This window comes from Panthera leo, chromosome D4 (assembly GCF_018350215.1).
Source record: "Panthera leo isolate Ple1 chromosome D4, P.leo_Ple1_pat1.1, whole genome shotgun sequence".
NCBI lineage: Eukaryota > Metazoa > Chordata > Mammalia > Carnivora > Felidae > Panthera > Panthera leo.
Genome location: NC_056691.1, coordinates 6430168 through 6443212, shown reverse-complemented (window position 1 = coordinate 6443212; position 13045 = coordinate 6430168). Strand labels below are relative to the sequence as shown.

The following is a 13045-nucleotide window of genomic DNA, read 5'->3' as shown; positions in this document are numbered from 1 at the left end:
AGCAGGCCAGAACCTCCTTGAAGGAAGTAGCAATATATTATCCATCTTGGAAGTCCCCATGATGTTTTTTTCCCATAAATGTTTGCATAGAACACGAGTGATAAAAGAGAAATCAAGCTTAGGTCACTCGCCATTCTTTTTTTTTTTTCCTGCACATAGGAGTAGATGATTGAATTTTTACATATGTTACAAACATTTATGAAGAAAACAGCTGTCCTCTAATCCCATTCCTACACACACACTCTCACCCTGTAAATTATAGAACTGTGTCTCTTGCAGTGCCCCTGTTGAGAAGGGGGTGGGATCTCTCCTGAAGTGGAGAGACAGTGCTCACATCAGACATCTAGGGAGGAGAAACTATCTGGAAGGTTAGGGTATAGACTTACCTGTTCCTGGGCCTCAGTTTCTTGGTCTTGCTCCCAAGGGTTAAATGTAGAATCCAATCAGGATGAAGAAGTTCCCTGTGGTCCCCAAGGGAACCCACACCTGAAAATAAGTGTACCACACCTTGTGAACTATGTCCCAGAGTTCAGTATCTTCAACCTTCCCCTCCGTCCCCACCCTAACAAAGGCATTGTCCAAAATCTAAGCGGTTCCTTAAAGTGTCCAGAATACTTTCAGCTTTCTCCCATTCACAAAATATTTATCAGAAAATAAGCAAGAGTGATCTTGCAATAGGGATAACTTTGAATTCACCAAATTGAATAAGGTGTCTTTCAAAAATTACAACTTTATCACTGGTGACAAATGTCTTACTACTTACAGCTTAGATACCAGTGTGTCTCAAGGGGCTGAGAATGCTGTTTCGGGTCCCTTCTGCCTTCATTTTTCCTTTGATTACTCCTGAGACCTTAGAAAGGGCTCTTCAATGCCTCAGGCCCTCAGCTATGCCATCATTTAAGATGGGAAGAGGTATATCTGAGGAGAATAGGTAGGGGCTGCAAGTTCCGGGCAGCCCTACTCCTGTCACCCCTGGGAACTATGATTTGATTTTACGAAAGGAAGGAAGGAAGGAAGGAAGGAAGGAAGGAAGGAAGGAAGGAAGGAAGAAAAAAAAGAAAGAAAGAAAGAAAAAGAGAAAAAGAGAAAGAAAGATTCATGACCCATGCGTGACCTGTTATCCAAATGTCTGTGCTGATTCATTTCCTGATCAAATGGTACATTACCTACATTTAAGACTAGTGGCACATTACAATAATTTCCTGTACGTTTTTGCATCCCGGTCAAATTAGGTCACTCCCCACCCCCCCGCGAATTCCAGCTCAGAACCCACAGCTTCCGGGAGGTTTTCCCTATGGTAACTCCACCCGCGCTCCCTGGACCCAAATGCCGTAACTTGGGTATTTCCTGCAGTGGTATGCGGAGTTCCGCGGATAATGCTCTGCCTCTTTTCCCAGCTCGATTACATCGATTCTGGAGAAGCCAGGGTTCCTTGCGAGGAGAGCCCGCTCTTTCGAAACGAGGTTGGGGATAGCGGTCAGCACCCGGGAGGACGAGAGGAGAGCCAACTAGGGGTGCCCCCGAGGAGCGGGCGCCCCGCGCTGCCCGGCAAGCCCGGGAACCCGGAGCTCGTCGCCGGCAGAGGCGGCCGCGCGGACTCCCCCCTCCCCATCAGCCTTCGGCCAGTCCCGCGGGCCCGGCGCTCACTCACTGGGCAGCAGGCGGCGGCCGAGGTGCGGGCGGTAACCGCAGCGGAGGCCTCCAGGCCCGGAATCCCCTCCACCGAGACTCGACCGGGACTCGGCGGGCGGAGCCTCGGGATTGGACGGCCTTGACAGTGATTCCAAGGCTTAGCCAATCAGCGCAGCCCTTGGCTTCCTGAAAGACGCCCCTCTCCTGCCCGAGGCCTAGTGTACTGTGTCCCGCCAGGTGCCCGGGAGAGAATGGCGAGATCAAAGAGGCAAATTCAAACCAACAGCGGCTCAGCTGTCAGGTTTTGAGGGGACGAAGAGGCCTCAGTGAGGTTCGTAAGTGACCCATGTATGAGAGAAATCCCTGCTCCCGCGCCCAGCTGAGCTTCTAAAGAGTTTAAGGAGCCATCTCATTGTTACTCTCCAGGAGCGGTGTCAACCACACAGTTGGGTCTGTTTTCCAGAAAAGAATGTGTCTGATGAGAGGTTGTCACTTAAACATATGATCCACAGTTGCATTTTTTTTCAATTTAAGTATAGTTGACACACAATGCTACATTACATTCAGGTGTATTTCGTGATTGACAAGTCTATATACCGTGCTCCCCACAAATGGAGCCGCCATCTGCCCCATACAACCGGATTACAATACCATTGACTGTATTCCCTAGGCTGTCCCTTTCATCCGCGTGACTTCTCCTCATCCCATAACTGGGAGCCTGTGTCTCCCTCTCCCCTTCACCCATTTTGCCCATCCCCTTACCCCCCCCCCCCCCAATCTGGCAACCATTGGTTTCTTCTCTACTTATGGGTCTGTTTTTACTTTTGTTCGTGTATTCATTTGTTTTGTTTTTTAGATTCCACATATAAGTAAAATCATATGATATTTGTCTTTGACCTGTCTCACTTAGCATATTACCTTCTATCTCCATCCACACCGTTACAAATCGCACAATCTCATTATGGATGAGTAATATTCCAGTGTGTGTGTGTGTGTGTGTGTGTGTGTGTGTGTGTGTACCACATCTTTTTGTCCATTCATCTGTCAATGGATATTTGGGTTGCTTTCATATCTTGGCTATTGTAAGTAATGCTGCAGTAAACATAGGGGTGAATATATCTTTTTGAATCAGTTTTTTTATTTTCTTTGGGTAAATACCCAATAGTGTAATTACTGGATCATATGGTAATTCAGCTTTTAATTTTTTGAGGAACCTGCATACTGTTTTCCACAGTGGCTATACCAGTTTGCATTCCCACCAACAGTGCATGAGAGTTCCTTTTTCTCCACATTCTTGCAAACACTTCTTTTGTTTTTGATTCTAGCCATTCTTACTAGTGTAAGGTGATATCTCATTGTGGTTTTGATTTTCATGGTTTTGATTTACCTTGATTAGTGATGTTGAGTGTCTTTTCACATGTCTGTTGGTCATCCGTATGTCTGCTTTGGAAAAATGTCTGTTCAGGTCATCTGCCCGTTTTTGAATTGGACTGTTTGTGTCTTTTGGCGTTGAGTTGTATACATTCTTTTTATATTTTGAATATTAACTCCTTATCAGATATATCATTTGCAAATATCTTCTCCCATTCAGTAGGTTGCCTTTTTATTTTGCTGATGATTTCCTTTGCCATGCAAAAGCTTTTTACTTTGGAGTAGTCCCAGTAGTTTGTTTTCTTTTGTTTCCCTTGTTAAGGCCAGTGTCAAACAAATCACTGTCTATGTTTTCTTCTAGGAGTTTTATGGTTTCATCTCTCACATTTAGGTCTATAATCCATTTTGAGTTTATCTTTGTGTATGGTGTAAGAAAGTAGCCCGGTTTCATTTTTTTGCATGTAGCTGTCCTAGCTACATTTGTTGAAGAGACTCGATTTCCCCATTGTATTTTCTTGCCTCCTTTGTGGATTAATTGGCCATATAAATGTGGGGTTTATTTCTGGGCTGTCTATCCTGTCACTGCACAATAGTATGGTACTGCACAATAATAGACACAAAGCTCCCTGTTCCCTGTGAGTAAGCACCAAACCAACCTCCTAGGCTTGCCTTAATGCTGTCAGCACTGACCCTTAGTATTCTGGAGCTTGGGTCCTACATTCCAGACGCTGTTTGTTGAGTGGCTGGATGGGGAAATCTTACCAGCATTCATGTTCCCAACTGTGGGAGTGGGTGTGTTGTCAAAGTATCCTTGGTGCCACAGGAGCAAAGCCATATGGAACCTCGATTCTTTAAGGCAGGATATCAACTGATAAAAGAAGCAGGGAATAGTATTTGAGCGCAGAGACCCTAGCATAGGGACCCCTGGATTCTATGTCAAACTCTGTCACTGTCGCTTCTATAAATCTCTAAAACTATATCATCTCTACAATAGGACTAAAAGCCTTCGAACTTATTGGACTGTGAGGACTAAATGACATAATGTGTTTAGGCAATTCTCACAGTGTCTGGCACATAGTTTGTATTCAATAACCAGTCAAAACCAGCAATAGTTGGGAGCAGAAGGGGCCAGAGGGGTGGAACAATTACTAAAACCAGGCAAGAGCCACAGGTGTGGCTGTAGGTGAGGGCTACCCAACAGAAGCTATGCTGTTCAGCAGAGGAAGGCAGTCAGTACTGACCATTAGCCCAGCAGGGTGAGATTCTGTCATTGGAGCCATTGCCACACCCTCAGCTCCAATTGAGGACAGAGTGGAAAAGAAAGGCCCGTCTGTGTCCTCTCATGCTCCGATATCCTGCTGAGGTCTTCCATTAGCTGGATCTACCCCGAAGCCAAAGATGAGGAAACCAGGCTCATGCAGTTTTTAGAGGTCAGCCTCCTAGGCACAAAGACTGCTGGGACAAATGGAAAATGTCCAGCACACCATTTCTACAAACTTTGACCATGTTTGGAAGTCCTAGTTCAAAAGAAAGGAATGTTTCTACTACAGGACTCAGCTGTGGTTCTATTGAATTGGAAGCTGGATCTGCCCCCTTCATCATTTTGGTTTCTCACTGTGATGGAATTGGGATAACTGATCCCAATTACCAAGGAGAAATTGGGTTGCAGCTATACAATCAGGGCAAGGAGAACTCTGCACGATGACCAGAGATTCACTGGGCATATCTGAATACTCTAATGGTCATTAAATAACTGCAGGAACTTGATAAGGTCGAGACCACTTAAATTTCAGAACATGCAGAAATTAAATGTTGTATCACCACACCAGGCAAAAAATTCCTGATCTACAAAGGAACCGCATAGGGCAAGGGAAACATAAATGAAGTAGGAAGTTATAATTATCCATTTTAGCCTTGCAACAAGCTGTTGAGACAGACAGACATGTAAAATGTTGATCATTTCTTCCTTGCCTCTCTTTCCTTGTTACCTTGTGTCAAGAGTGCTGGTGGAGACAAATATTACAATTTAGTTTCTAGGTCAAAGTATACCCAAATTGACATCACCTCAAAGCAGTATAGTGGTTGGTAGGCTTCTGATTCTCATGTGTAGGGGATGAGCTTCTCTTCACCTGATCAATGGCAAGAATAATTGCTGAGTGGCAAAACAGGCAGACCATTTGGGTTTTCTGTTTGCCTTTCCTCATATCCACTCTTCCTCCCCTGCCCTGTTCTATGCCTCTAGAGGCAGATCTTTTTGGAGAGTATCACCTGGGCTCACCACAGCTCGTTTTGTTTCCATTTGTGTTCGGACACTTCGAAAAGGAGACTGGAAGCAGGAGGAAAGAGGTAGGATATGTTTTCTACTTTCCTTCTCTGTTTGGGACTGATAACCTAGTAGTGGCTGGGTCCTTTCACAATTGGAACTCTTGACCAGAGGCCTCTCTTCTGTGGCTCTAGCTCATGGAGCTCTGGAAATGCTTTCCTCCTTTGCATGTTAGTGCAGAGATGGTATGGACTTCCCACGGTTGCTAGTTGTTGATGGTTCAGGCCCAACTTCATGGTTCTCTTAATCTCACCCACACCCTCTTAAATAGTGTATTCGTTAACATCTCTTCAGTTGAACCGAGTAGAATTCCAGTTCCCAGTGGAAACCCAATGGATGCACTTCAAACGATATACCTACATTATGCTCTTATATGTATGATATTGTTCACAATTTTATTTTTTTAAATGTTTATTTATTATTGAGACAGAGCATGAGCAGGGGAGGGGCTGAGAGAGAGAGGGAGACACAAAATCTGAAGCAGGTTCCAGGCTCTGAGCTGTCAGTACAGAGCCCAATGTGGGGCTCGAACTCACGAACCACGAGATCATGACCTGAGCCGAAGTCAGATGCTTAACTGACTGAGTCACCCAGGTGCCCCGATATTGTTCACAATTTTAAGATAGAAGTGAAAAAAGTGACCATAGAATATATACCTTTGGAATTAAGAGAAATCTACGTATAGTTATTGAACACAATGGAATACGGGTAAGAGGATTAAAGGAAATTATTTCAGTATCAAATGACATATAACTTTGGGTGTTTGGGTGGCTCAGTTGGGTGAGTGTCCGACTCTTGATTTCAGCTCAGGTCATGATGCCAGAGTCATGGGATTGAGCCCTGTGTCGGGCTCCATGCTAGACGTGGAGCCTGCTTAAGATTCTCTCCCTCTCTCTCCTCCCATCTCCCACTCTCTCTCTCTCTTAAAAAAAAAAAAAATACAACTTTAATGAGTATGTGTATTATTTATAACTGTATGAATTACTGAATGTTTGTATGTTTTTACACACACATACACACACACACACACACACACACACAAATAGGTGCTTTTAATCATTTTGCATGGTAGCATGATTTTCATGTTAGATAGCATTCATACATCCCACTTTTTAAAAGTAGGCTCCACACCCAGCACGGAGCCCAGCACGGGGCTTGAACTCACAGCCCTGAGATCAAGACCTGAGCTGGGATCAAGAGTTGGACAATTACCCAACTGAGCCACCCAGGTGCCCCCATATGTCCCATTTTTTAAAGGTGTATGACTTTCTGCAAGTGTGTATACAATTTTCATTTTTGGATTTTTCTTTTTTTTGCTACTGTCAATAACACTGTGATAAACAGCTTCATATATATAACCATTTAATATGTTGATTGTAAATACCAAGTTGAGTAGTACACATATTTTAGAATTGATGTAAAATCCTCAACTCATTGAAAGTCCTTCCCCCCAGGACCGTAAAATTATTCACCATTTCCCTGTATACCATAAAGTAATTTTTAAAAAACAACATTTTTGAAAATTCAAGGTATGTATGGTAGTATTTCCTTTTAACAGAGATGCTTTCCCAAGGACTATGAATTTCTCCATTAATCTGAGAATGAGGTTTAGCCAAGAGCCTCGGTCTGTGAAGGAAGGCATCTAGGTGCACAGTGTGGGCTGAGGCCAGAAGCTCTTCAGTAGTAAGCTATTCTGGAACAGTTTCCCAAGCTGTGGGGAACACGGTCTAAATTACAACCTTACACTTGAATCATGGAACATGTTTATACCTTTGAACCAACAGAGAACATCACTGAGTTTTGTACGTTCTCCTGCTTCCCCCAGCCCCTGGCAATTCCTAATCTGCCTTCTGTCTCAATAGATTTGCCTATTCTGGACATTTCACATAAATGGAGTCGTACAACATATATGGTCTTTTGACTCTGGCTTCTTTCACATAGTATAAGGTTTTCAGGTTTCATCCAAGTTGTGGCATATAATACTGCTTCGTTCCTTTCTATGGCTGAATAATATGCAAATGTGTGGGTGTACCATCTTTTGTTTATCTGTTCAAAACTGATGGATGTTTTGGGGGCATCTGGGTGGCTCGGTCAGTTACTTCTGACTTCAGCTCAGGTCATGATCTCACGGCTCATGAGTTTGAGCCCCACGTTGGGCTCTGTGCTGACAGCTCAGAGCCTGGAGCCTGCTTCAGATTCTGTGTCTTCCCCTCTTTGTCCCTCCCCCACTCATGATCTGTCTCTCTTTCAAAAATAAATAAACATTAAAAAATGTTTTAAATTGATGAATATTTATATTATCCCTATCTTTTGTTATTATGAGTAACACTACTATGAACAGTTCTCAGGCAGATATAGATATAGATATAGATGTAGATATACATATAGATACAGATATAGATATAGATATATGGGAGTGGAATTACTGGGTCAGATAGCAAGCGTGTTTCAGGTTTCTTTTCATTTTTTTAATGTTTATTTTTGAGAGAGGGAGAGAGAGTGGGGGAGGGGCAGAGAGAGAGGGAGACACAGAATCGGAAGCAGGTGGCAAGCTCTGAGCTGTCAGCACAGAGCCCAACGTGGGGCTTGAACCCATGACCCGTGAGATCATGACCTGAGTTCAAATCAGATGCTTAACCGACTGAGTCACCCAGTTGCCTCTTTCACTTCTTGAGGTTGGACAAATACACAGTGCCAGCAGCAGTAAGCAAGGATACCAATTTCACTGCACACTTGTATAGTGGTTAAGAGCTTAGGCACCAAAGTGCCTGGGTTTGAACCTTGGCTGTGCCACTTCTGACTGTGGAAGCTTACACAAGTTACTTAAGCACTGGTGCCTCAGTATCCATATCTCTGAAATAGGGGTGATAACGGTACCCTCCTCATAGGATAAAACTTAAAGCTAATATATGGAAATTACCAAGACAGTGTCCGACATGTACAAAATCTATGTCTTACTATTACTATATTAATCTTTGCTATAATGATTGCTTTTTGTTTTGTTAATTTGATAGTTGAAGAAAGTGATGATATAGTTTGCTGAGGTGTGCCATGAGGTGGCGTAATCGGAGATGACAGTAATTTAAGGGGGCAGCAGAGTCAAGGAAAGCTTTTTTCAGCAGGAGCGAAGGGTGATTATATTTCAGAGTGTAAAGTGAATAAAACCAAGGCTTCACATGGTTCAGTCCAAGCATGTAATGGCTTTCTAAGGAAATATAAACTGACAGCTGAAATACTGAAAAATAATACATAAGCTTTCTGAAGAATTTCCTGCAAATGTTCTCCTCAGCCTGTTTAACAGACTCCAAGATCTTCTCTATATATTTCTCTCGTTCCCGATTTTTTTCCACTCACAGTACCTATTTATATTTCTCCTCCTTCTTCCTTCTTCTCGACTATGAGAAGACCACTAGACTAGACCCGGGCTGACTTCCTCTTTCTCCAGCCCGTGCGGCTCACATGACTCTGTTCTCTGCCTGTGACTCTCAGCCTCCTGCACCCCTGAGAAATCAGCACAAATACCCTTTTTAAAAATTTGAGAACAGTCTCTGAACTGTGATGAATAAGGTGATCCGCTTTATTATCTATTACCTTTCCTTTTCAACTCTTCACAAGAAGGGCACAACATATGTTTGTGCTACCCAGGGACACCAAAAAAATCATACCCAGACCTCAGTCTTCATTCTGTTTCTGTTGTTCCTATGGCAAGCATCCCTGGAAATGCTGTACCACTTGGCCTGCTATAGTCCCATTGATTTCTTCTAAGTGAATCTGGGAATAAGCATTTCAATGTTAGAATGTATTCTTCCCCATGTCAGCTCCCCATCTTCCTCTTGCCCCCCATAAACACATGAAAAATGATGACCTAACTGGGTTAAATCGTTTGTGGTTACAGCAGGCATTAATTATCCCCTTTACCAAAACCAATCAAATGAGGGTTATTTCCAGAATTATTGGAGTCTGTGAAATACAGGGTGACAGATACCAACCCTACTGCACCAGAAGCAAAACTAGGACTACCTTTCCAACCCAAACCTAGGCCAGCCCTCATGGGTGATGGGGAAACTGCTTATCTTCCCTGCCTATCTCTCTTTCTCAAAACAGAAAGGCTTTAATGTCCTTTCAGTGAAAGGTGGGGAAAAGAAAAAAAAAACAACTACTTCTCATTCTTTTATGATGAGTCTGCAGTCAGGAGTGGCAGATTAAGTAGGTTCTCAATCCTGAGACTTGGATGTGACTATAACCTTTGAATAAGCACTTATTCAGACCAGAGAAGAAAAATCAGTTATTTCCTTCAAAGGAGAGGCTTTGAAGACTTTTCGGTATTGAGAACTCACATAGTTCTTAGTTTAAATCTCAGTGTGAGTATAAGATAATACTTCTGGAGGCAATTCTACAAGAGACACTGGAACTAAATCATGCCCTTAAATCAAGTGGAATGACTCAGAGGGGACTGTTTGACTTGTATAACATTCACTTACGTAATTTTTAGTCTAGGATATTAAATCAATAAAGAATATTTTCTAATATCCTCTAAAAGGGTATCTCCCACTTGTAAACTTTACTTTTAGTGGCCTTCATTTATCGAGATACCTTAGAACTAAGTCATTTCCCATAGAGTCCCAAAGTCCCACAGCATTGATTCAAGTCATAAGTATTTCTGTGGGTTTATTAATTCCTGAGGACAGGGGACATTGTTGGAGATCTCATCTTTGTTTTCAAGTGCCCACAGCATGGGAGCTCCCCTTTGAAGACTAGATAGAACTCTTCAGTTGGCCAGCCCATCCCCAGCTGAGGACAGGGAGGAAGGAGACAAATACAGTGTAAAGTGAGAGAGGCACCTGAACACGGGTGTCAGGTGATGACAGCTGCTTCTCTCTGACCATCCCCGTGTGTGAATTACTCCTGTATTTTAAACACTTGTGTGACCAGGGCAAAGTGTTATCAATGAAATCTGTTTGGCACAGATGTACAGATTATGAACAGATGATGAAGGAGGAAGCCAACAGAAGGCAGGAGTTGGCGGATAGGGACACAGAGAGAGAGATGGGCATAACACAGGGCAGCGGTTTACAGTTGCGCACAATCAAAAATAGAACGTGGAGACACATTTGGATATTCTCTCTATCTAGTAATAAAATGCATTTGTAAACTTTCAATGCAAACCAAGCAGGTTGTTGATATTCTTAAAGTCTCTTTATTTTATCCTGTTTGTGATGATCAAGAAAGTTTACTGGAAATTGCTCCTTCACCAGGAAATTTTAATGGCACTTCAAGCCCAGTTGTTCAGAACCTACAGTCTATCCTCCTCTTAAGAACAGAACAAAGATCATCTCTCTCGTTTTAAGGGCAAATGTGGAAGTGGGATAGGCAGAACTAGAGTGAAGGGTGGTACTGATACTCGTTAACCAAATTACAGGAAAGGGTGCTACGTCTGCACTTGCAAAGAACTCTTGGTTCAGTTTTTCCTTAAACATTATACCATCAGTTTTCAAAACTTTAGTGTGCACATGAACCACCCAGGGATGGTGTTGAAATGTGCATGTCCAGACCAGCCCCAGGAGAACTGGATTCAGCAGAGACCTGGATTCTGTATTTAAACACCTACGCCAAGTCAACTGTGATGCTAGTCAACCTTAGAAACACCCTGAGAAATGGCCCATTGGCAATGATGAGTTTTTTCCTCTCAAAATGAATAGAGCAGCGAGAAAGGATATGGCAATACTGAAGATGATCTGGATGTCTCATTCCACACCTTTGGCTTCTCACTGGTCTCCTCCTGTCTCAGCACTTCTCCGTCTACGTTACCCAAATCACAAAGTCAGGATTGTTTTGATTCTCATGTATATTTTTACGTTTTTTAATTTTAATTCCAGTATGGTAACATACAGACTCACATATATTTTTTGAAGTGATAAATTCTCCTTTTTTCTAAACACATCCTGGTTTGTTTGTTTGTTTGTTTTTTAATATCTCCAGAAGGTACCAAAAACTTCATCAAGAACCTTGATAAGCTGTATGGGAAATCAATGGCTGAAGGGTGAAAACAGGTGGGGAAGATGAATAAGATCAGCAATCATCAAATTACTAATATGTAAATCACTGAGCAGCAATCTGAGTAAATACTTTCCATTCCCATCATTGAGTTCAGAGAAAGGCAGATTCCATTCACTCTCTGCCTTCTCTGTTGATCATTATGTAGACCCTGGACATCACCTTAGTAAAGCAAACAATAAACTAAACACCCTCCCTCCCCCCTCCTCTCAGTTTGAAAAATTATTCATAGATCATAGAGGCCATCTAAGAGGATATTACTTAATCCTCACTACTACTCAGTGAATTGGTTGCTCAGGATAACTTAGCTAGTTAGCAGCAGGTGGCTCTAGAGACAGTTTTTTTCTTTCTTTTTTTCCTCACACAACAGTCATGACCACACTCACAGGTCATGAAATCTTGTGTCCTGGGTCTTAACTCTCATTTTTAGAAAAATGAAAGATAAAATAGAAAATATCAGACAAAGTTGGGATAATACTGCTGTATTCCACTATGTGGCCTCAAAAAGAGATTTGAAAGAGGGAGCGTCTCAGCTGAATCTCCAAGTATATTTACAATTTGATTGAGGCTAAAGAGAATTTCACACTCTCTACCAGATTTTTAGAGCAGTATCATCCTCAGTATTTTTCTAGGTTAAAGAATAAAAACGTGATACTCTTGAGAATGTGAAGTCTTACTTGGGAAGCAAATGCCATAACCAAGACAATGGACAACTTGATATTCATCCGTTATGCAGTATTTTGAATTGCAGTTGAAATTAATAAGCAGGAAAGTCAAAACAATGAAGAGTTCAGGTTACCAATTTAAAACTACAAAGAGAGGGAGACAGAGACGAGAAGGGAGGGAAGAAGGAAGGAGGAAGAGAGGGAAGCACCTACAAGTCCAGCAATGGGGAACGCTTAAGTAAATTATGCCATCACCCTCTGTATGACTCACATGGTTTTTAGCTAGTCTCCTCCATCGGTCTGGAGGGTTTTCCTAATCTTCGCCTAGAATGTGCTAACCTAACCTGAACCCCCAAGGATGGCAAGACAGCAGGGATCGAGAGCATTCTTAAAAGATGTAACTGGTGATGGGAAGTTCTTTTCATGTCAAAGCAACCTAAGTTTCATTATGTCGAGGAACTTTGAGGAAGTCCTCAAAATTCACGTATTAAAAGTATATTTCCTATTACACACACCCGTACTTTCTAGAATAAAAACCAAAGCCATATGGGCTTGACATTTTACTTCGTATGTATTGTGGAATTACATCCAGCTACGACAAGATGTACCCTCATCTTGTGAAAAGCTTTTATCAGAAGGCTGTGGGGGTTGGGGGGGGGGGACCTGATGGGCAGAACGTCAGGTGTCTGGATTCCTAAAATAAAAGCCGTCTGAAGTCTTTGTAATCAGCTCAGACGTCAGTTTGTTTTCAACCTCTGTTTTATTTTTTCAACCTCTGTTTTAAAAGAATAGGTCGGAATTATTAGATTGCTTTAATGCGGAAGCTTTTCTCTTTAACAGCTGATTTACAAGAACCCGGGCCTCTATTTTCGCTTTCGGTTTCAACTTTTTCTCCTAGAACGCAACCGCTAACTCCCCACTACGAGCCCAGCCTAGAAAACGGATCAAGGACTAAGGGCCCGCCGGCGTCTCAGGGGCGGGGCTGCGGCCGGGTGGGGCG

At 42.6% G+C, this 13045-nt stretch overlaps 1 protein-coding gene and 1 long non-coding RNA gene across 5 annotated transcripts in view; one reads left to right on the top strand and one right to left on the bottom strand.

Annotated features, from left to right (window-relative positions):
• The window catches only part of PLGRKT (plasminogen receptor with a C-terminal lysine), a 43195-nt gene extending 41451 nt beyond the window's left edge, over positions 1–1744 (bottom strand). The window contains exons 1-3 of one of the 4 annotated variants that reach the window (XM_042912753.1): positions 1652–1744; positions 764–979; positions 387–486 (exon numbers count right to left, since the gene is read on the bottom strand). The gene's annotated coding sequence lies outside the window, so the exon portion shown is untranslated. Of the gene's footprint in view, positions 1–386; positions 487–763; positions 980–1114; positions 1133–1647 lie in introns of those variants that run through there. The other 3 variants (XM_042912754.1, XM_042912752.1, XM_042912755.1) reach the window with 3 other exon arrangements.
• The window catches only part of LOC122204920, a 107265-nt gene extending 94254 nt beyond the window's left edge, over positions 1–13011 (top strand). Inside the window, exon 4 of the long non-coding RNA XR_006195843.1 lies at positions 12944–13011. This is a non-coding gene — a long non-coding RNA (uncharacterized LOC122204920). The remainder of the gene's footprint in view (positions 1–12943) is intronic.
• Positions 13012–13045: the final 34 nt, after the last annotated feature.